We start from the raw sequence: 23,596 nt of genomic DNA on the forward strand, positions 1-23,596 counted from the left end.
AACTGATTAATCCTTTATTCCAAATGCCATTCTCTACCATCAAATTTTGGTTGTTTATTTTTTAATCTTTTCTAGAAAAAGGAAACATTGTGACTCTACTTAAATAGCCCAAGTAGACTGAAGATTTGGCGACGGCACTGTACATTTAAGCCAGCCGAGCTAAGAAGAGAAGAAATTGGGTTATACGAGGTAAAGAAATCTATTATCCCCTGTGCTTTCTGGATTGACTCGTTCTATGGTGAAACCACTTTCTTTTCTGCTATAGTGTTTCATGAAGCCATCTGGATTATTTAATCTATACAGACAGCTGGTCCAGATACTTTTAGACTCAACATGGATTTTTTTTTTTAACAGTCTGAATAATGTACAAGGCCTAAATTAACAAGAGAATTGCCAGCTCTCTCTCTCTCTCATGTTGTGCCAGGGCCCCATGAGGAGCATCAGGAAAAGCGTGGGACAAGGAAGGGGTTTGCACCTGTAGCTGTTGGATCCTTCAGCTGGCCAGGTGGAAAGAGGCTTCAAATGGGATAACTTTATGTGTTCAGCCCTTCGTGCTCTGAATACTGTCCATTTTCTTTCTCCCTTCAGCAGCTGCTGTTCCCCAGAGTTTGTCTATGTAAAATTGTGGCTACAAAGGCTCCAATTTTTTATCTACAAAGCTGAGGCTCATGTGGCTAAGGAACCACTCAAGAAACCAGAAACTAATAGAACCCGAGAAGAGGTCAGTATCCCCAGTGATAATTGGACTGTCTGATCTCTTTACCAGAACTTTCTAAGTAATAAAGAGTGCTAGTACCACGCTACTCCATCAGACAACTAATTGTGCAGCCCTATGCACTAACTAGTTGTGTAATTTGGGGCAAGTTACTTTTCTGAGCCTCAGTTCCCACATCTATAAAATGAGCATGATAATGGTACTTATCTCGTGAGGTTGAGGTGAGAATTAAATCAGATAATACATGTAAAGCACTTACCTGGCACAAGGAGCACTCAAAAAACAACAAAATAGTAATGATAATTACCATTTGTCGAGCACTTGCTCTAGTATGCCAAATACCCTTGGAACTTTACAACATAGCTTGAAGCTCTTATGATAATCCTGTGAAGTGGCTGTTGTTATACCTCTTAAACAATAAGAACCACAGATGGTAATTAAAGGTCAGATGACCCTGGTAGTTGCTTCTGATATAATCATCAATCAATTTACAGAAAACTGATTGGCATAACGGTTGATGAACATGGGCTCTGGGGTCAAACGGCTTGGGATTTAATCTCTGTCCTGTCACTTATCACCAAGGTAACCTTGGACAAATGATTTAACCTCACTGACCCTCATTTTTCTTATCTGGAAAATAGAACTAATAATCATTCCTACCTAATAGGGCCGTTGGGATGGTAATTCAACAATATAAAGGATGCCTGTTTAGCCCACAAGGAACTAGCAGTGCTGCAGCTGAAAACAGGTTAGTGATTAGGAACACGTTGCTTGCTTCGACTCTGACCACTCTGCTTACTAGCTGGGTGACCCAGGGCAAGCCACTTAACCTCTCAGGTCTGGTCTCTTCATGTGTAAGATGGAAAGGCTGTTGTGAAGACTGGACAAGTTAAAGCACATAAAGTGATTAACTGGTAAGTATTCAATAAATATACAAGTACATTTATAGACATGGGCTTTTTAATGACAAAGTTAAGCAAAAAACAGCAAGCATCAGAAGCAGGAAAGTTCCTGAGGGTTCCAACGAGGTAGAGGCTGGGTGGTTAGTGGTGGTCAGAAAGTCTGAGCTGAGCCACAAATTCAATTCAATGCAAACTTTACTGTAGCAGGCCTGGTACTGGGTTCTGTGAATATACAGGTGAAGGTAGGCAGTACCTGGTTTCTGAGAAGGCAGTGTAGCTAAAGGGTATATGAGTTAGGAAGCATTTAACTGAGACAGTGTACTGGGTGTTACACTGGAGAAAGGCAGACAACAAAGGGAAGCTAGATAAGAAAGATGGGAGCAGTGGATTCTCCCTGCGATGACAGAATGAGGATCTCAAGAGGCCAAGGAGCAAGCTGGGTAAAGATGCCATTTATTGATCCACTAAGCCATCATGATGCCTTAAAAGAACCCAGATTCTGGTGAACATGAAAGGCAAAATTGTAAAAAGTTTAAAGGTTGTTTGAGAGGTGCTTTAATAAGATCAGAGATACTGTGTTCTTCCTTTTTGCCAACTATAACTGCAGGGTTCCAGGTAATTCTTGTTCTCTGAAATTTAATTAGCTAAGGATATCTGAGTTCCAAGCTAAGAACTTCTAGCTCTTCTCTGCATTTCTGTATAAGTAACACTTGTTTTTTAGCAAGTAACAGAAACCCAGAAACCTACTCAAATTACCTTAAAAAAATTATCTCACTTAACTGGAAATCCAAGATGTTTCTAGCTTAAGGCCAATCTAGGGCCTCAAACTAGACACTCATGTACTCATGGTTCTCTTCCTGTTAGCATTTTTTCACAGGCAGGCTCTTCCCAGTTTAGCGGCCACCCCTCCCCACCCAGAGTCCCTCTTTGACAGTAGGCTCCTGCAAAACTTGCCATTGTATTTTTAACAACCGTAACCAGTAAAATGGAGTGTCTCATTGGTCATGCCTGGCTTTGCAGAGCCTGGAAGCCATTGGGTAAAGTCTGTGATGCACAAACTAAATGAAAGATGGGGAGTAGTGGTTCTATAAATGGATGATGAGCCTAGAAAAACTTTTCTCTATTACAGCGTGCTCCAAAGGAGGAAGGCAGAGAGAAGAAGGTAAGGAGATGGAAGGGGAAAAAAATCATATATGTAAAGCCAATCAACTCAGCTATGGATCTTTCATTACTCTCATCATAAATTGAATCCTCTTGAATTTTAAAGGTATTTTATTCTCCATTTTTCTTCATTTCCAGCCTTTCAATTTATTTGTACACCTCTTGTCCTTGATTTTTATAGATAGTTTCATAGTCAAGAAAAAATAAATTTGGGAAAATATATTCCACAAAGAAGTTTCCACTCTACCTAAAATAGCAGAGGCCATGTATGATTTGAGGTCCTCAGTACATCACTTTGGGTCCTTAAGGTTGCATCAGTTTGGACCTGCTGAGACATTTCTACTGCAGGGTAATCATGGTGGATTATTGAAAGGTTGAGCACTGGGAACACTGACTTGGAGTTTGATCTCTCTCTCTCTCTCTCTCTCAATCTCTCCCCTTCTCCACCTCTAATCAAAGATGTGTTTACATATTTACATAGAGGCAAAGAATGTCCCCCAAACCAGATCCAAAGATTCTAGGACACATAGACTTTTAGTCCTTTTGTAAGAGAATATTTGCAGGTGTTTTCAGCTTTTCTCTATGGGCCCAATATTTTTCTTTTATATTTTGATTCTTCACTCAACACATCTGTTCAAAAGGATGCTAGATACCATGTAAAGCTTCAAAGAGTGGAGCACACCATAACTCTTAATTATCACATGGCTTTCTATTATAATTGTTATTTAAAAGTGCTTTGGCCCCCAGGCTGGAGCCATTAGGTGTTCTATTCCTGCCTCTGCCCTGCTTGACAGTATTCATTTGACAGTATGAATTTAAGATGCCATTAAGTCCCAAAGCTTCATTTTCTGCCCATTCAAGACCCCCTTTATCACTATTCTAAACTTCAAGAATTCAGATTTAGCAATTTGCAGGACTAAGCACCCTTCCCGTGTGAATCCGCAAAGGGAAGGACCCACAAACCCAAAGGCTCTAAGCCATGGGCTTGGCAAGTAAAATCGTCCCTAGCAATCTCACTTGCATGTATGATGCCCTGTGTAAATTTTGCAACTCCTTTCAGCTTGTAGAGAAGATTTCTAATGTCTATCCTACGGCCACATGAGACCCTGGTGCTTACACATGTGAATTCAGTTACCTTTATGAGCAAGGTATTGAATGAGCACTGTAGGCCACATGAGACCCTGGTGCTTACACAAGTGAATGCAGTTACCTTTATGAGCACGGTATTGAATAAGCACTGTAGGCATCTGGTTAAAACTGATTTCTCCTGATTGCATCATTACAGTTCTCCACTCAGTGGGTGGTTGCAGAGCAAAGAGAAGCTGAACTGAAGGAAAGAATTTTTTTTTTTTTTTTGAGGCAGAGTTTCATTCTTGTTGCCCAGGCTGGAGTGCAATGGCACGATCTCAGCTCACCACAACCTCCGCCTCCTGGGTTCAGGTGATTCTCCTGCCTCAGCCTCTCGAGTAACTGGGATTACAGGTGTGCACCACCACTCCTGGCTAATTTTGTATTTTTAATAGAGATGGGGTTTCTCCATGTTGGTCAGGCTGCTCTCAAATGCCCGACCTCAGGTGATCCGCCCGCCTGGGCCTCCCAAAGTGCTGGGATTACAGGCGTGAGCCAGTGCGCACGGCCAGAAAGGACAAATTCTAGGACAAACTCCGCAATACTGTTTTGATAGCTCAGGAGTTGTTCATGGGGTCCATCATGTAGTCAGGCTGCTGGCAAGTTATCTAGACACCTGGCCATCCAGGTTGTCATTTTACTTGATTCATGGTGGATTCTAAAGGGCTTTATTTATAATCCAGAAAAGCATTCTCTCTCACCCTGTCTCTTTTTATCTCTTGCATATACACACACCCCACACACCCCAGAAAGGAAAGGGAAGCCTTTCAAGGGATTTCTATAAATAATGTTATTCAATGGAGGCAGCCATTCCCACAGTTCTCTAGGCTCAGCCTAAATGGTTTAATGTTATCACCTGGTCACCAAATTTTCTGCATAAACAGAGGGGTGCTCAAACATCTTGTTTGAGAAGATTCTGCAGCTGTGCAAATACAGTCGGCCTGATCATTAATCCATTTGTCAGATGAGATTTCCTTCTTTAACTAGCAAAGATCCCAAGTGGTATGAGTTAGTGTCTACACTATAAAATTGTCCTCTGAGAAGTTGGATTCTGGGTTTTCATGGGAAACAATGGACAGGCCTCTCTAAGCCACTTGGCCCAAAAGTTTTAGCATCATGTTTAATTATGAGTCATTCAGTGCAGGGTCTCTTAATAATTCTGGCCATTGCTCACTTATTCAAAAATATTAGGTGTTTATTGTGTGCCAGTCACAGTGCTGAATGCGAGGGGAACAAAGATGAACAAGAACCAACACCTGCCTTCAGGAAGCTTGCAGTCGAAGTGAAAAGCAGATACTATTTCAACACAGTATGATATGTGCTTTGTGATACAAGATGGAATGATACCCAAAAAGAGGAATAGGGTCAATCTTTGATGGAGAGGCTTGTTTCCGGAAGGCTTCTCAGGAGATACCGGAGCCTGGGGATTGAGGAATAAGTAGGAAGGTGAGAGGGTGAAATTCCAGACACAGAAACCACCATGTGCAAAGACATTGAGATATGAAAGAAAAATACAAATGGGAACTCTGAGTAGTTTAGAAGGGCCAAGGAGATGAAGCATGTGGCAGCTTGAGGAAAATCAAATAAATCATGCAGGACCTAATGGATCATTCTAATTGTGGAGCCATTGAAGGTTTTCCATTAGAGGAGTCTTTTCAAAATGTACTTCTGTCTCTGGTATGGAGGATGACAAATCACATCATATTTGTTTTCTATGTAGAATAATTAGTAACTTTTATCTGGCTTCTCTTAATTAATGTATTTCAGAGATGGAAGATATATGCTACAATGGCCCCTTTATCCTACAACTGTGAGAGATATTGTGAAACAGTTTTAGCATCTTTCTCACTAAATCCAGATTCAGACCACAACTCCTTCTTTAATCCTAATACTCAGGCATTTGCCACCAAGTCATTGGATTTGGCATTGAGTTGAAACTTGTTCTCCATCCCTGGCCTGTTACTGGCAGGGTCATATCAGTCTGTGTGCCATTCTGATCTCTGTCTTCCTAATACACTTGCCCTGTCCTCAGTGGAAGGCAACTCACTTCCAGCACAGCAAGATTCCTCTCCTCTCCTTTTGTTATATCACTGAGTTTTGCTATCTCTGGTTCTTAGCTTTCTCTGGCATGAGGAACCTGAGTCCATTATGTTTCCTAAATCCAGGAGACATGTATCAAGCTTTTCAATGGTTCTCTTAGAGCCACAGCTTGATTGGCTTAAGGTGATGGGAAAGCACCCACCCCTTCCCGTGATAGGCTACATTTCCTGGGAAGCTGACTCTGAGTTTATTGTGTAGGATCATTCTTAAGGACCACCTGTGGGATCAGCACCTGTGGAAGGGGTGCAATGGAAGCAGGTGGGCAATCGGAGACACAGGCCATGGAACACAATGACAGCCTCAGCCAAGCCTGCAGGGAGTTCTGGAGCTCTAATATCTCTTAAAGTGGTCCCAAGATGACTCATTCTTCATACAACCTCGTGGATCAATCACTGAACATGGGCCACCCGGGAAGGAATATGACCTTGGACAAGGCTGTTCTTTGCAGCTAAGCCGATTCAAAGAAATTTTCTCTCCCTGCTCCAGTCTCTCCAACTTCAACTGCTTTCAGAGATGAAGGGAGTGATTGGTATTGCAGGTGGATCTGGTTTTAGGACTTCTTAGTCTGTCTCATAAAAGGGCTTTAATTAAACATTTTGTTAATTTATTGTTGTTGTTTTCAGGTTTTGAGGGCTCAGCTAAAGCTAATACACGGAGTTCCATTTTACTGCACTGCTACATATGGTAAGTTGTTAAACTATCTATATTGCAATAGCTGGGTGTAAAAGATCATGACTTGTATTCCTATAACAATCCATAGCACAGCAGTTATAAAGTGATCCAAATTTCAAATAATCTTCTTAGCAGTCACACGGTACACCTAGTTTTTGGTTTGGAAAATATAGTCACTATACACAAAGGCTTAGGACAACTCTGGGCACATAAGCTCTAGGCCCTCGACCCTTGGTGCTGACTCAGTGACTTTTTACCTTAGAAACTGTTGTTGAGTTTGAATTAGGGCTGTTTTCAGTGCCTGCGGCTTCCTGAATGCTTTTGGGAGGAGCTTCATCTAAAGCAGCTTCAGCTCTCTTTTTGGGATAATTATAATTATCCCAATCTTTAGGGGAGCCTGTTACCCCTTTTCCCTTTTTGCTCTCAGGAAAAATAAAACAAATCAAACTGTTTTCTTTAGTTCTGTCTGTTGACTTCCTCAGATAAATTTCCACAGGTTTGTATGACTATCACTGGGGTCATAAAAGGCATCTTTCGAGATTGGGCTTACTTTTTCGTGGTTTTTACCAAGCCAAAAGGAAAAGTATAAGAAAAGTAGCATAAGTAAAAGAAACTGAACAGGAAATTGGTAATAGCTGATTTTAGGATTTTAGGTCAGGAAGTTATTATTTCAGGTTCAGGCTCTGAGATGATCTTTGACACGTTACTTCCTCACTCTCTCTGCTTTGGTTTTCTTACCCATAAACATAAAGAGATTGGATAAATTCTTATGTGTCTAAAAGTTCTCATAATTCTGGGTAGGGAGTGTCATGAGACATGATCACCCCATGTAGGACACAGCCCTGCAGTTGATATGCAGGTGGAGGAATCACTCCTAGTAACCAATACTAGGAAGAATGACCAGTAAGGCAGGAGAAAAACTAGAAAAGTATAAGGTCATAGAAAGCAAGAAAAGAGAGGATCTTCAAAAAGAGAGGATCTTCAAAAAGAAAGGTAATTAACAGTGTCCAATATTCCTAACAGCTCAAAGAATATAAAGACTGCAAGAAATGATACTCAATTTAGTGTCCACTAAGTTGGCTGAAGAGTGATTGAATGTGAGGGTAAAGAAAGGAGTACAAGGGAATATCCCAAAATATTATTATTAGTTCCTTTCAAGGGAGAAGGAAAGAAATGCAAAGGAAGGTAGCAGAAAATATTAACTTTAAAAAATTTATTATTTGATCCTGGTTGCTTTTATAACTTTAAGGAACTCAGATAAAAGAATGAATGAAAGGTCAAAAAGTGGAGACAGCAATTATAAACTATACTTCCAAGAAGGTTGTTTCATAAGTGTAAATGTTTTACACAGGTGTTACTGGAAAGAGGGCCTTGAGTGTAAGTTGTCCAGGTTCTTGGTGTTTTGAATAAACAACTGAACAAAATGCACAAAGTAATAAAGGAATGAAACACAGGAACAAGGCAGCAAAAGCAGGGATTTATTAAAGCAAGAAAGCACTCCACAGAGTGGGAGTGGATGCAAGCAAGTGGCTAAAGGGCCCAGTTACAAAATTTTCTGGATTTTAAGTACTCTTTTTGAGGTTTCTATTTGTTACTCCTTATCTGGATGAAGGATTTGGTCCATGGCTAATTAAAGCCTGAGGTGAATTGGCCCTCTATGCAGATGAAGGGATGGCCATGCTTGGCCCGCAGCCAGTCCAAGGCACTCTCCCTTTCCATCTGAGACTTGGTGGAGTGGGAAGGTTGTAGGGAGAGTCGCCTTTGATCCCTTTCTATTGGGGTGTGGTGGGGAGATGGGGTTTTTCGTTTAGGTTTAGCTTTAGGAAGTTGACATTAATTGGCCTTAGGATTTCCGTCCCCAGACCCAAGTGTTTTTCTTTTGCTCCAGCTTTAGGAGGTCAGCACGAATTGGCCTTAGATTCCCTGCCCCCAGTCCTTGGTGTTTTCTCTTTTAGGAAGTCAGCACAATTGGCCTTAATTCCCACCCCCAAACCTTGGTTTTCCTTGAATCAGCATGAATTGGCCTCAAGTTCCCTGCCTTCAGACCCTATTTTCCTGCCTCACAAGATTTTGTAGCCAAACAAAAGCAGCCAAAGTAAAAATAAATAAATAAACAAACATCAACACTTAATTCTTCACATTTGACTCCCATTTTACCATTCCATCACCAAAGCTCTTCTTCAAAAGTCTTTTCACTGACAGGAAAATAGGAAGAGCAGGATGAAAACAGAGAATAGGACCTGATATATAAAAACTTCTCACCCAAATTACAGTAATCATGCTACAGTTTACATTTTTACTAGTTACATATAGATTTCTCCAGACCAACTTGTCATTTCAAGGATGGTTTCTGAAACTCTAGGCTGGTTTTGCATTATTGCGATAGCCTTGAAATATAATCTTAATAAGGTACACCCCAAAAGAGCATGCTAATGAGGTAAGCCAACAGCAACCCCTTAGCCAATCATTGTAAGCTCCCTGTTCAACTTCAAGAGTAGCCTAGCTCTGAATGAGATGGGACCTCTCACTCAGGTCTAAATATTGGACTTTGTCCATAAACCTAATTGGCGAAAGAAGATGTAAAGATAAGCAGAAAGAAACTACTATCTTAAGGCATGTTTTAAAAGGGTCTTTTGCATAGTTGAAAACAGTTGGTATATTGTCAGTCTCCTAGGACAACTTGAAAAAAATGTTTTGCTGTATGCATGTTTGGAGGAAAAAAAGAAAACAAAAAAACCTTTTGAGATCAGGAATGAAAGACAGCCTTGTAAACTTGGCAACTGCTGGATCTTTTAAAAGATGAGACAAAAAAGTGTGTGGCGGGTGGCGGTGGTGCTTAGTAGTAGAATTTTTTTTCTTTTAGTGAAATGCTTGAAAGTATTTTCTCTAAAACTTTATTCAGTGCAAAATGAAGGAAAAAGTTCTCTCTGGTTATGTCAGTTCTTCCATCTAAGACACATCTTTTCTATAAGAAACATTCCTCTAATCACTAAGCAGCCCACATACTTCAGCTGAAATTTCTGATGTTCAGAGTGAGAAAGAAGGAGGTTTTTTGGACACATGCATTCAAACAATAATCAAGACAACAAATGAGTATAATGAGGAATAACAATGAGTATAGAATAAGTAGTGAGTAGCTATGAATAAGGTCATCCCTCTTAGCTGATTATCCTGTTACCTATTTCATAGAAAAACTGGAAGTTGTCAAGGATGAACTACCTTAGCCTTCTCAACTCCTGCCTCTCTATTTATACCCACACCCAGACTCTCCTCCTTCCACTCTGACCCAGAAGAAGAGCTGCCATCCTTCTACTCCAGGCTAACTCCTCGATCCATTCCATTCAAACTTCTTCAAGGATTTTGCCCCTTCACTGGTTTTTCCATTCTCTTTTATCTTTAGCCTCCTCTTTTTCTTTATTTGATGCCAACATATCCAAGTTTTCTCCAACTCTTTTCTCAGTTGAACTGTCAAGTGGTCCTACCACGCTACACCTTCAGGCTTTCTTCCTAGCCTTCCCCTTTACACTACTATACTCTTTTAGAGTTATCTTCTCACTTCTCCAGTTCACTTCCACTCATTCAGTTACCTCTGATTCCCATCCTTAATGCTCACTGGAAGCACAATCTGCTCAAGTCACCAGTGACCTCCTAATTGCCAAATATGATGAGCATTTTTCAGTCCTTATTAATATCTTTATGTCATTAGACTTTTATCATAATTCTGTCTTGAAAGTCTTCCCTTCTTTGGACTCTGTACCATCAAAACCCTGGTTTGTTTCTTATCCCTCTGATAATTCTTAGTTCCTATGCAGACTTCTCTCTTTCTATCAAGGCCATCCAAGCCCCTTCTCTTCATTCTCTGTTCACTTTCTCTCTGACTGATCTTGTTGTCTATTCCAATGACTTCAGACTTAGATATTCCTACCTGCCAGACATCTCCATTGGAATGTCTCATACACAATATGTCCAAACTGAACTCCATTATCTTTCCAATCAAGCAGCTTCTCTTCCTGAATTCTTCCATATCTCATTCAATGGCACCATTGTTCCACAAGTTAACTTATCCAGAAACCTGGGAGTCATCCTTGACATCTTTCTCAACTCTTTCTGTCCAAATGCTTTGTCCTTAATAGATGTCCGTTCAACCCAGTTTCCTCCAACTGCTAAGTAGTTTTCTAATCCAACTGCTTTCCTCCACTTACATCATCACCACTACCTTTCTCCCAGACCACAACAGCAGTTTCCCTTCTTCCAGACTTCCTCCTCGATAATTCATCATACTACAATCCATGACACAGCTAAAAGCCTTTTAAAACCTGTACCCTGTCCAGATATCCACCCTAAACTTATGCCATTCTCCCCGTCTATTCAGTAATTACACTATTTTGAAGTTATCTCTGTCCTGGGATTCCCCAAGCTCCCTCTAGCTTTTCTCTTTTAGCCTGTTATTGTTCTTTAGGGCCCCTTCCTCCAGGATACCTCCACTGGTCCCTGTAAGAAGTCAGATGAGAATTTACTCCTGAGGGCTATCTCTCTCTACTCACCTCCATGTGCTGCCATTATTCTCACTACATTTATTGTCACTATTTAATTTTCTCATCTTTACTGGAATATAAGCTCAGAGAAGGCAGAAAGAATGTTTAACTTCTTTTCCAAAGTATCCCCTGAGATTAGAACAGTGTCTTATTCATTGACGTTGTTCAAATTGTTTAATAATGGGTAAATAAATGAATGTACTAAAAATTATTTGCTTATGGAACAATGGCTTTTGGTCCAACTCATTCTGCTACAAAATAAAATGATGAAACTATTTCCTCATTTTTAAGAAAGACTTGGTCTAGAATTATCTTTAGCTCAAACAAACATGTCATAAGCCTCTCATATCCACTACCAACCATGTGTATACCATACTCTACAAGGGCCCATGAGGTCTGAAACAAGTTTGAGTGCCCAGTGTATACTCGTTTTCTCACTCTTCCTCTCTGTCTGGCATATCTTCTCTTCCTGCTGGGACCCACCTCTAATCCTCAACTGCCACATCATAGCTGGGTGTACTCTGCTCTATAAAAAGGCTTCAGCCAGCATGGTCACTGAGGGTAGAAATATAGCCCTATGCCCTGGCCCTGGTACAAGGCTGCAGAGAATCCAGAGGAAGAGGTACCTTTTTGTAGTTTGTGTGCCTAGAGGATATCTTTTTGCAATTTACACAAAAACTGCCCAAAGTACTAGCTGACGGCCATATGCCATTCTGCCCCTAATTTCTTGAACTTCCAGTTCACAACTTATTTGAATCATGAAAATAACCAAAAACCAGTTATCTCCATACTGGCTTTTCTACCCTAGTTTCTAATGCACATGTTCCAAAAGATTGATCTAGTTGACCACTAAGAAGCCTTGCTGTTTCAACACATTTTAATCAGTCCCAGTTAAGCGTTTTGAATATGGGTTAAAGTGTTACCTCCTCCTCCTCCTCCTCCTCCTCCTCCTCCTCCTCCTCCTCCTGCTCCGTGAAAATGTGACACCTCAGCATTTTTTCCAGTGGCAATTTGAGTAAAGAAACCATTTCTGCTTAGCAAAGCAGACAACAATTTGACCACCGGTTTGTGGGGTCATCTGCAAGTTTTGTGTAATTTCAAGTGTGGGGTGAGGGCAGCAGCAGTGGCCTGAGCTCTAGGAATTTAGCTCAGTGACCCAGCAAGTTGGGTATGTGCCCAGGCTGCATTAAGGAGGCATCCAACCGTGACTGTGTTGTTTGGTTCACTAAGTGCAGTGCAAATCATGTGGTTATTTTTTCTTGATTGTATAGACTTTTGTTTTCAGTCTCTAATTGTTTAAATGCATTTTCTAAATTATGCTCCTTGGGATGCTAATATGCATTGCATTGGTAAAGAGTTGTGCACAGTGGATTTAAGAAATGCTAGATTAATCACAATGTAACAGGTTTCCTTACAGCAAGATTTATTGAAGACTTTATTACGCAAAAACAAATTATGAATCTCCAAAGAGAGAAGGCTGTAACATGCCACATTCCCAAACAGATGTTGCCATGAAACCCCCTTCAAAGTACAGTTCTTCGAGGGCTTTTGTTCCATGGAACCCACTCTAGAAAACATTGTTTGAAGCATTGCCTTTCAGAATTGCTTCTATGTTTACCCCAAATTCCTGGAGAACCAGCACATTCATCATAAGATTTTCTTTTCAATCATCATAGTATGGAATCAAACTAAATGCCATCTGGAAAGTTTGATTTCACTAAAAGGTAGTAATTAATTTCATGAGATGGGCAGTGGCATTTAGTTTTGGGTACTCAGGCATCATAGAATTTAAAAATCTAGTTGGAGCTAAGAGAAAAGCACCACTTTGGAGTTAAATTCTACACCTGGCTTAGTTAGGTTGGAGGCTTAGGTGGAGTAGGGAGGAAGAGTGAGGAGGGTAGTTGGGGAAGGTAGTTGGAGATGGTGGTTTAAAAATTCTGATGTCCGGTCTACATCCCAGATCAATTACATCAAACCAGGGATGAAGGGATTGGGATTCTAAATTCAGTTTCTACACACTTAGGTCTCTGTGATGGTTCCAATTTTTGTAAACTTGTCTAGGCCATGGTACCCCATTTTTGTTCAAACACCAGTCTAGATGTTGCAGTGAAAGTGTGTGTCTTTTTTTAAAGATGTGATTAACATTTAAATCAGTAGACTTTGAGTAAAGCAGATTACCCTCCATAATGTGGATAGGCCACATCCAATCAGTTGAAGGCCTTAAGAGTTGAGGTCCCCAGAGAAAGAAGGAATACTGCCTTTAGCCTGCCATCAGCTTGGAGTTGCAGCATCTACTCTATCCGGGCTCTTTAGCCTGCCGAGCTGCCCTGCAGATTTCAGGCTTGACAGCCTCTACAATCATGCCAGCCAATTCTTCAGAATAAATCCTTGATAGCTAGATAAGTAGATACACGTATACATACATACATACTATTCATACCTTCTACTGATTTTATTGGTTCTACTTCTCTAGAGAACTCTGAGTAATACAGTCTTGCAATTGATCACCTACCTTTACCAGGCATGTGACCTCTCTAACCATCTGCTGCATTTGTATTTTTCATTATAACTCATGAGTAGAATGACTGTTTTTGCAAAGTAACATACTAAATTCAAATAATAGCATCCTTTATATTTGGACAAGGAGAATAATACATTTTTACTTGACAAAATAAATTCTTTGATTGGCCTTGCTCTTAGTTAAATGTATCATGTTGATCTTGAACATTTTTAATAAGTAGATTTATATTAGAGACCAAGTGTCAAAATTGTTTAAACTCGAAAGGCCCAGTTTGCAACGAAATGAAACAGATTCTGGTGGATATTACTGAACTGCCAATAAGGATTAATTGAAACACAAATGTTCTTTATTGTTTGTTAATTATGTAATTGTTATTCATCCAAGCTTCTTGATTTTTCATGTTAAATAATCATACTTGTATTTCACCCCAGCCTCTCTGTTTAGTTACCCAATTAATTAAGGATGAGGAGATCTGCATTTATTAGCATTTTAATGGCCAGATTGATTCCCTATGGCCCAAACATCTACATGTGTTTAATTTTTGAGCTCAGCTTTATTCCATTTTAAGTGATTATCATGTTTAATCACAGATGCAAGAAACTGAAAACCATGCCCTGAAACATCCAGCCCAATCTACCTCATTAAAACTGCCCCTTGACGATGAAGTTCAAGTGTTGAACTTTTGATTGGCAAGGCCAATCAAATAATTTATTTTGTCAAGTAAAAATGTATTATTCTCCTTGCCCAAGCACTACAAAGGAATCGCACATAGGCAAGGCTAGAATTGGTTAGAAATCACCAGCAGCCGGGGATTCCTGTGCTCTTGGCAGTTCCTATCTTTGAAAAACCAAAGACCAGCAACTTTGTAGAAGCACCCACTGGCCTGAAGGTCATGCAAATCTTGTTTTTTTTTCTTTTCCAAGGCCATCATCAAATTCATCAGGTTGAATTGCATCAAATATTAAAAATTAGTGCATTGTCACTGTCAAAAGACAAAATTACAAAAAAATTTGGCTTAAAAATCTAATCATCTTTTATTAGCAATTCACGAACTGGGGAGCATCTTATCTAAGATTTTTACTTTGCATGGGCATGATAGAACAGTTGTTTTTTGTAAGTTGCAAACAAGGAAACAGAAGTTTTTTTTAAAGCAGATTGGTTAACATCAGGTTACTCAGGCTACTTCCGTTGTAAGGGTTAAAGGGGAGGGGACTTTTTTTTTTTATCATACTGAATCTGGTTGATTGAGCTCTCTCCAAATGGTTGCTGTGAATCTCCTGTTTTCAGAAAAAAAAACTGATCTTTTAGGAGTTTTGCCTGTTTCCTTAAAATTTCAGTTTGATTTTGTGACACTGTAATTAATCAATGGCTTCTTCTTGCCTGTTGCATCAACAAAACCAGTTCGCCAAGACCATGGTACTGCCGTAACGAAAGTTTGATTGACACAAGGCTAGTTATGTGGGAGAACTGGAGTTATCACTCAAATTAGTTTCCCGGGAAGCTCAGAGGTTAGGGTTTTTCAAGGATAGTTTGGTGGGTAGGGGGCTAGGGAATGGGGAATGCTGATTGTTCGGGGATGAAATCATAGGGGTGTGGAAAACAGCCCTTGTGCTCTGAATCAGCCTCTGGGTGGGGGCCACAGGGTTGACTGAGTCACAAATCGCAGGTTCAGGTGGTGTCAGTCAGTTGCCAGAAATGCAAAAGTCTGAGAAACATTTCAAAAGGCCAACCTTAGGTTCTACAATAGTGATGTTATCTACAGGAGTAATTAGGGAAGTTATAAATTTTGTGACCTCCAGAACAATGACTAGTTATCCTTTCACTATGCCTATATTTTAGCAGAATTCAGCCACTCTCATAATTCTATCCTTGTGAACTTTAGTTTTAGTTTAGTTTAGTTTTAGGAAGGGCTATTATCATCCCTTCTTCAAAGTTAAACTATAAACTAAATTCTTCCCATGGTTAGTCTGGCCTATGCTCACAAATGAAGGACAGCCAGCTTGTGAGGCTAGGAGCAAGATGGAGTCAGCCACACGAGATTTCTCTCACTGTCATAATCTTTACAAAGGCAGTTTCAACACTCAGCATAGGTAACTTCATTTTGATTGGGTCTGTTGGAGCCCAGTGCAGGAGCTCAGTTTAAAACAATGGCCTCCTATACATTTCACCGTTTTAAAGAACCTCTGAGTTCTTTAAAGAGCCTACCTTTCATTTGGAGAGGGTGGGACTAGCTATATAATTTGCGGAGGCTAGTGCAAAATGAATGGCAGACATGCATATTGCACTAATCTCCTCTGCTCACAGGAACACTCCATTGTCTCATCAGTCTTTGTTTACAAAACACAATCTCAGTGATTATTAAGAATTTCAAGATAGTAATAATAGAACATTAAACCAAGTGTGGATTCTTCGGAGCATAGGGCCCTTTGTGACTGTCCAAGTCACATGCCCATGATGCTGGCCCTAAGAGAGAGTGAAACTCTTCACCCTTTTATGGTGGGAGATAGCTCTGATATCAACGTTTGTGTGTGTCTTGTTGAGATTCCTTGAAAGTAATCTTTTTTATTTAAATCCAAAGATGCCAAAAACATCATCTAGATAAGCTGGCTCCACATTTTCCAGTGTTAGTAAGTTAACTCTGATCTTGTATGACTTTGGCTTTTTGTAAGGAATAATATCCTATAGAAAAGGAAAATGTAAGACTAAGATTTTAGAGGCCATGGCCAGAAGGGAAGCAGCAGAATTTGGAATTAAAAACACAGGCTCTGTAACCAGAGCAAGCTGCATTCAAGCCAAGCCTTTTTTACTTATAGTTGTGTGATCTTTAGCACATTGTTAAATATTTGTTTCCTTTCTGAAAAAGAAAAGAATAATGATAATGTCCTATAGAGTTGCTGAACAGATCAGGCCAGGTCTAGTGTCTACACATAATCCAGATATTTTGGGGGATGTTACTGAGCTTTTGAAGATCTAGAAAGGTTGACCCTATTCCCATTCTATCCTATCCCGGGTAAGTGTCCTACATTCTATTTCCCTCAGTGCTAGAGGTTCAAGTTTTCATGGTCTGCTTTGGCTCTGAGGTCCTACTGTGTCAGTTACCTGTTTAGGTATCACCTCATTTTCCCACAGTTCTGTTCCTGGCTGGACAACCCAGACATGAACTATTCAGACTCCATGTCTGAATTTACATACGCATACACAAGGAGTTCATCAAAACCTTTGTGTGTATAGCTGAGAGTACAAAAGGTAGGAAGGTACAGTACATTTACATTTCAAAATTATAACCAATTGCTCTTAAAATATTCCCCTTCATATTCACCAACTTGGACTCCAATCTGCCTCCATCTCAGGAGAAATAAAAAGAAAACTTGAAACATTCTCCTGCCGTGAACCTGGGAGGCAGAGGTTGCAGTGAGCCAAGATTGTGCTACTGCACTCCAGCCTGAGCGACAGAGCGAGACTCTGACTCAAAAAAAAAAAACAAAAAAAAAAAACCCCAAACAAAAAAAAAACATTCTCCTTCGTTTTCTTACTACTCAGAAGAGTCCAGGCTTACTTTTGTTCTACTCTCTTTCTAAGCCAGATCCAGCCCTTAGCTGGAGCTACATTACGCTTCATAAGGTGCTTTCCTAAACAAAGGTTCTTTCCCCGCTAACATGAATATTATAACTATTTTGTTTTATATAATGATTTTATAGATGGGACTGAATTTAAGTATTTTGCCCAAGATTATACAGCTAGAAATTGGAGAGGTTAGGATTCAAACACACATTTTTTCCGAATGGGGAGCCCAAGTACTTAGTCACTATGTTGTACTTATTTTCAAATTTAAGGTTATTTATTAAATATTCATTATGTATCAGTCTCTGTGCTAGGAGCTTCAGATAATATCTAATCCTCACAACAACTTTGCTAGGTATTATGATTTGACAGTAAGTTATTCAAGGCATAGCAAGATTAAGTAACTTGCACAACTAATGATAATACATTTGGATTTCAAATCTTGGACTATTGGACGTGGTCTCTTAAAGCTTGCTAAGTTAATGCCATGCCCAGGAGCATTCACTTCTTACTTGGATTGAATGTATGAATGTGTATTCATTTGCATCCTCATCCATCATAGCATCCCCTCTTTTCCAGGTCCTTCCTGTCTGTATAATTTTAGGACTCCAGTTATATAACCAGGATACATACTGAAGAGTAGAATAATTAATAAGGGAAGGAAAGAAAAGAGACAAATTAAACCAAATTAATACTTAAGAACCTTAGTGTATGTGTTGGGGGGAAATAAATTAAGAATATGGGATTTAAAATGTATTTGGGAGTATTTTAGTTTGTTTTAGTGAGTTCAAAAATCATCTATATATGTATAGAGATTAGTAATAAGGATAAGAAGGGACAGATATAAACCACTGGAGAAAGGAAAATGGTTTGATTTCTATTTTTGGTTTCTGGACATGTACAATACGAAGGGAGACCCAAACCCCAAATCCTGTGTCACACGAGCATTTTCATCTCACACCACCGGCTGCTGTATCTCAGGGAAGGTAGAATGCCCAAAAGCCAACACAAACCTCAAGCCTGCCGACTGCCTGTGTGCACACTCGCCGCTGCAGCAGAAGACAGGCAGCTTCCCTACTCCTTCACCTTCCATATCACACACAGCCCTTCTGTTTGGTAGGCTCTCACCTGGAATCCTGCTTTCTAGGAATTTAGGAGATTTTATTGAGTCCTGGGCTTCCTCCTTGCAATCAGAAATGGAGAGGATGATGCTGATACTGAGCTGTGTAAAGAATCCGTACAATGAGCGCTCAATCAATATTTGGGTCCACCTTGGAAAAGTTCCCCCATCTCTGGCATCTCAGTTTCTAATCCTTAAAATGGGAGAGAATAACAGTAAATAGTACCCACCTCAAAGTGCTGGTGGGCAGAATAAATGAGTAATGCATATAAGATATTTCCAAATGAGTGAAGAACAGGTGTTCTTAGTCTGCATATGTGTGTGCCATGGATTCCCTTAGTTGTCTGGTGAAGGCTATAGATCCTCTTCCCAGAAAAAAAATGTTTGAAATTAAAGATAATAAAAATGATTCAAAGGAAATCAATTACATTTAAATACAATTATCAAAATATGTTTAATTGTGATATAGTAATTCACACATACTCATTAAGTAACAAAATCTAGCAGCAAGTCTTAACAGCAACCATAATTTGGAAGTAGCATTTGGTATAGTGATATTCCAAGGTATCTACAACATCAGAAATATGGTATGAAAATATCTGAATTCTGTTGGTGACGAAACCATAGGTCCAGCATATACTACTATGGTTTGTTATGTATATCTATAATTAAACAGAACGTTAAATTTCAGTAAAGTGGAAGTGAAAAGGGTAAAATTATTTTTCCATCTATATTCACAAGCCGACACTGCAGAATTAGAGACAGCAGTGCTCCCAATAGAAATTGATGTTTATGCAGACAACAAACGTATGACAAAAACTCAACATTACTGATTATCAGAGAAATGCAAATCAAAACCACGATGAGATACCATCTTATGCCAGTCAGAATGGTAATTATTAAAAAGTCAGGCAACAATAGGTGTTGACGAGGCTGTGGAGAAATAGGATCACTTTTACACTGTTGGTGGGAATGTAAATTAGTTCAACCATTGTGGAGGATGGTTGAAGTATGGCGATTCCTCAAAGATCTAGAACCAGAAACACCATTTGACCCACAATCCCATTACTGGGTATGTACCCAGAGGAATATAAATCATTCTACTATAAAGACAGATGCACACATATGTTTATTGCAGCACTATTTACAATACCAAAGACATGGAACCAACCTGAATGCCCATTAATGTTTAACTGGATAAAGAAAATGTGGTACATATATACCATGGAATACTGTGCAGCCATAAAAAGGAATGAGATCATGTCCTTTGCAGGGCCATAGATGAAGCTGGAAGCCATTACCCTTAGCAAACTAGCACAGGGACAGAAAACCAAACACTGCATGTTCTCACTCATAAGTAGGAGTCGAACAATGAGAATACGTAGACACAGAGAGGGGAACAACACACACCAGGGCCTGTTGAGGGGTGGGAGGTGAGGTGAGGGAACTTAGAGGACGAGTCAATAGGTGCAGCAAACCACCGTGACACACGTACACCTATGTAACAAACCTGCACATTCTGTGCATGTATCCCATTTTTTGTTTTGTTTTGTTTTGTTTTTTAGAAGAAATTAAAAAAAAAAAAGAAGTGGTGAGACTTCCTTAGTGAGCTGAGCACGTAGTCCCTGCCTGCAGAATGGAGCATAAAACAATACTCCATTGAACTCACCGTCTCCTCTGGGGCCCCTAAACCCAGTTGTCCTCCTAAGATCAAGGAGAGGAAATCAGCCATCTCTCTTTTCCCGCTTCCAATAACTTTCTTTGCCCTATAAAGCGCTTCCAAAGGAATAAGAATCACTTGAGGATTCTAAGTGACCCAGCTACCAGCCAGCAAAACCTCCAGAATTGCAGTGACATGATACCAAAATATCGGGAGACAAAAGAGAACAACATGATACAATATTAAACACCAAGGCAAAAGACTGAAACAGTCAGAGCAGAAGTGGTCCCATGAATTCCCACACATCTTAGGTGTGTGTAGACTATGGTGACAGTAGGACCTCATGGTGAAGAACACAGACTTCAGTGTCAGTCGCATTTAAGTTGCAATTCTGGCTCTGTCACTTGCTAACTCTGCATCGGAGCATATAACTTCATATCTCCAAGCCTCAGGTTCCCCACCTGCAAAACAGAGATAATTATAGTACCAACCACATAGGGTTACTGTGAGGATTAAATAAGGTAAGCATATAAAAGGATTTGGCACAGTGTCTGACACAGAGTAAGTGTTCAGTTAATGTTGTTAGCTTTTAGAAGCCACACTACTATGTAATTTCTTCTTTTCTGTGTTTTTTCTTTGTTGTTGTTGTTGTTGTTTGGTTACATGGGTAAAGCATCTGATATAGTGTATCACCTGCACAAGCATGCTGCTAAATTACAATCCTGACTATACCGAAGGGAATCAAACAATAGGCTCACGCTATCTCAAATGTTATATATGAAAGGAGAGCCAGCGGGGTGTCTCTTCTATAAAAGCAGGGTCTAACAAAAGTAAAGGCCTCTTGCTATACTTCAGTTGCTGAGCTGAGCTGACTACATTTTTGTTCTGCATTAGACCTGTAAAATCCTGTCATAGCTGTCTCCTTTGCAAATAGAGTTCGGTCCACTGCCAAACTCCGAAATAAGATGCTCAGTAACTTTACCCCAGCTGTTCACTTCAGTTAGCGCATGTCAATACAAGTAAGGTCTATTATGGTTCAGTGATTTTCCATCACTTGTCAGTCAGCACACTTTCTTCTGGTTCCCTCTCCCTCGTGGCTCCCAGACTTCTTAAAGAATTTCTTACCACTTTGCTCCATTTCTGTTTCCCTGGTGCCTTCCTCCTCATTTTTCTGCCAAACGTTCCATGAGAAACTGGCAACAAGTCTGAACACTGGCCAGAAGATGAAAAGCACATAGACTTGGGAACAGAACAATGCACATGGTCCCCCTAAAAAAACAGAGTCTCCAGCCTAAAAGTTTAATCCCTGAAAAGCTATTGTTTACTTTCCCAGCATTAATTAAGCTAATAAATCTACTAGCTTCCCAGATAACAATTTGTAGTCCAAGACATATTCCAAAACAAATTCCTAGATGAGGCAAGATATTTGCAAAGCAATGCCCGGGATCCATTGCGTGGGTGGTATCAAGCAGCATCTGAGAGGCTCTGCCTTAGCTGCACATCAAATCTTAGAGCCTACTTTAAAATGACATCTATGACTGCTGCGGGAGGCAAGGGGCCACATGGTGGCACCCAAAAGTTGAGTAAGGCCAAGAAAATTCAGGACACATTGGGAGTGAGTATGGTATGGAGGTTTGCAGATTCCCACAAAGTACCATACATTTGTATAGCATAATAATATTGGTTTTGATTAGATATTTTTTATTTAATCCCTGAATAGTCTTAGGTGGATTAAAATTATTTGAGCCACTTTAGAATCAAGAGAACTAAAGCTAAAAGAGGTTATGATCTGTCCAAAGTCACATGCTAAAAATGATGTAGCTGTCTTGATTTCTTCACTGTTGCACCAAGGAGAAATCTCATTTGATTTAATTAACCTAGATAGTTGTATAATTCAATTAAACCACTATTCCAGAGCATCTATCTACAGCACTTTGCTTTTATGTGACAAAAGGCAGTCACTGCAATTGGAAAGCCTTATAATTCATCATCACATAGCCACTTCCCAAACAGGGCCAGAGCAGACGTGCAAATTTGCATTTATTCTCAGAATACCTCTACCTAGGTCCCCGAGGCAGCTGTCACCTCATGATACCACCTACCTTGGTCCTCTAGGCAGCTATCGATTCAAATTGGCCACTTGAGATAAACCAATTTGCCATTTCTAACTAGTCCAGTATTTTTTCTACCATAAACTACCGATATATCCAAATGTAAAGGAAAAACAGATTTTAAGAAGGAAGTATTTGAAGCCCTGAGTAAAATTTTTCTATTACCATTTTAAAAACAGCAGTGGTACTTAAGGACACAGATACAGTAACTAGCCAAATAATCTGTCTTTCCATCAGCCCTGTATTGGTGACCATCGTGTTTATATAATCTTTTTCTGTTTGTTTTGTTTTGTTTTTTTGAGATGGAGTTTCACTCTTGCCCAGGCTGGAGTGCAACAGCATGATCTCGGGTCACCACAACCTCCACCTCCTGGGTTCAAGAGATTCTCCTGCCTCAGCCTCCTAAGTAGCTGGGATTATAGGCATGCACCACCACTCTCCTAATTTTGTATTTTTAGTAGAGATGGGGTTTCTCCATGTGGATCAGGCTGGTCTTCAACTCCCGACCTCAGATGATCTGCCCACCTTGGCCTCCCAAAGTGCTGGGATTACAGGCGTGAGCCATGGTGCCCCACTTATATAATCTTAACTATAAATTAGATGGCCCTCTTTTCTCTTTATCATATGATTTTGGCCTCTCCACCTGTGACACTGTGGTATGAGGCACTATAGGGGATGCAGTAAATGACTATTTACTAAGCACCTGCTATGTGCCACGTACTCTTCTAGGAATTGGGAATATAGCAGTGAACAAGATGAGATCTATATTCCTAAAGAGCTTATATTCCAGAGGCACAAGACAGACAACAAGGAAATAAACAATAAATATACAAGATAACTTCAGTTATTGAGATGTGCTGTAGAAGAAATAAAATAGGGTGGGTATGACGGAGTGTGCCTTGAAGACCTCTTGGAGTAGATATTTAAACTGAGACCTTAGTTATGAGAAGAAATCATCATTTGAAGTCCTTAGAGCACAGCATTCCAGGCAGAGGGAACAGCATACAAGGGCACTGGCAAGCTTGGCCTGCTGGCGGACAAGGAAGATGGCCACAGTGGCTGGAACCAGTGTGTAAAGAGAGAACAGTGTGAGGTAAGTCAAAGAAGTGATCAGGGCCAGATTTTAGCTCCTTGTGAAGGGCCCTGAGAAGTAGCTCGAATTTATTTTGAATTATCGTAAAGTCATTGTAAGGCTTTCAGTAGAAGAGGAATCCCTAGTGATTTACACGTTTAGAAAGTCAGTAAGAATAAAGCACAGTTGCTGCCCTCAAGGAGCAGATACACTACACCACTAATTATAATAGAAGGCAGTCATTGAAGGATGAGCTTTGCCAGTGCTAAATTCTTTACCAGTCTCAGGAATCCAGCTGGTAAATGGTGCTCCTATCTGCACTATATTTATAATCTAAT

The sequence above is a fragment of the Nomascus leucogenys genome, chromosome 2 (assembly GCF_006542625.1).
Source record: "Nomascus leucogenys isolate Asia chromosome 2, Asia_NLE_v1, whole genome shotgun sequence".
Taxonomy (NCBI): Eukaryota; Metazoa; Chordata; class Mammalia; order Primates; family Hylobatidae; genus Nomascus; species Nomascus leucogenys.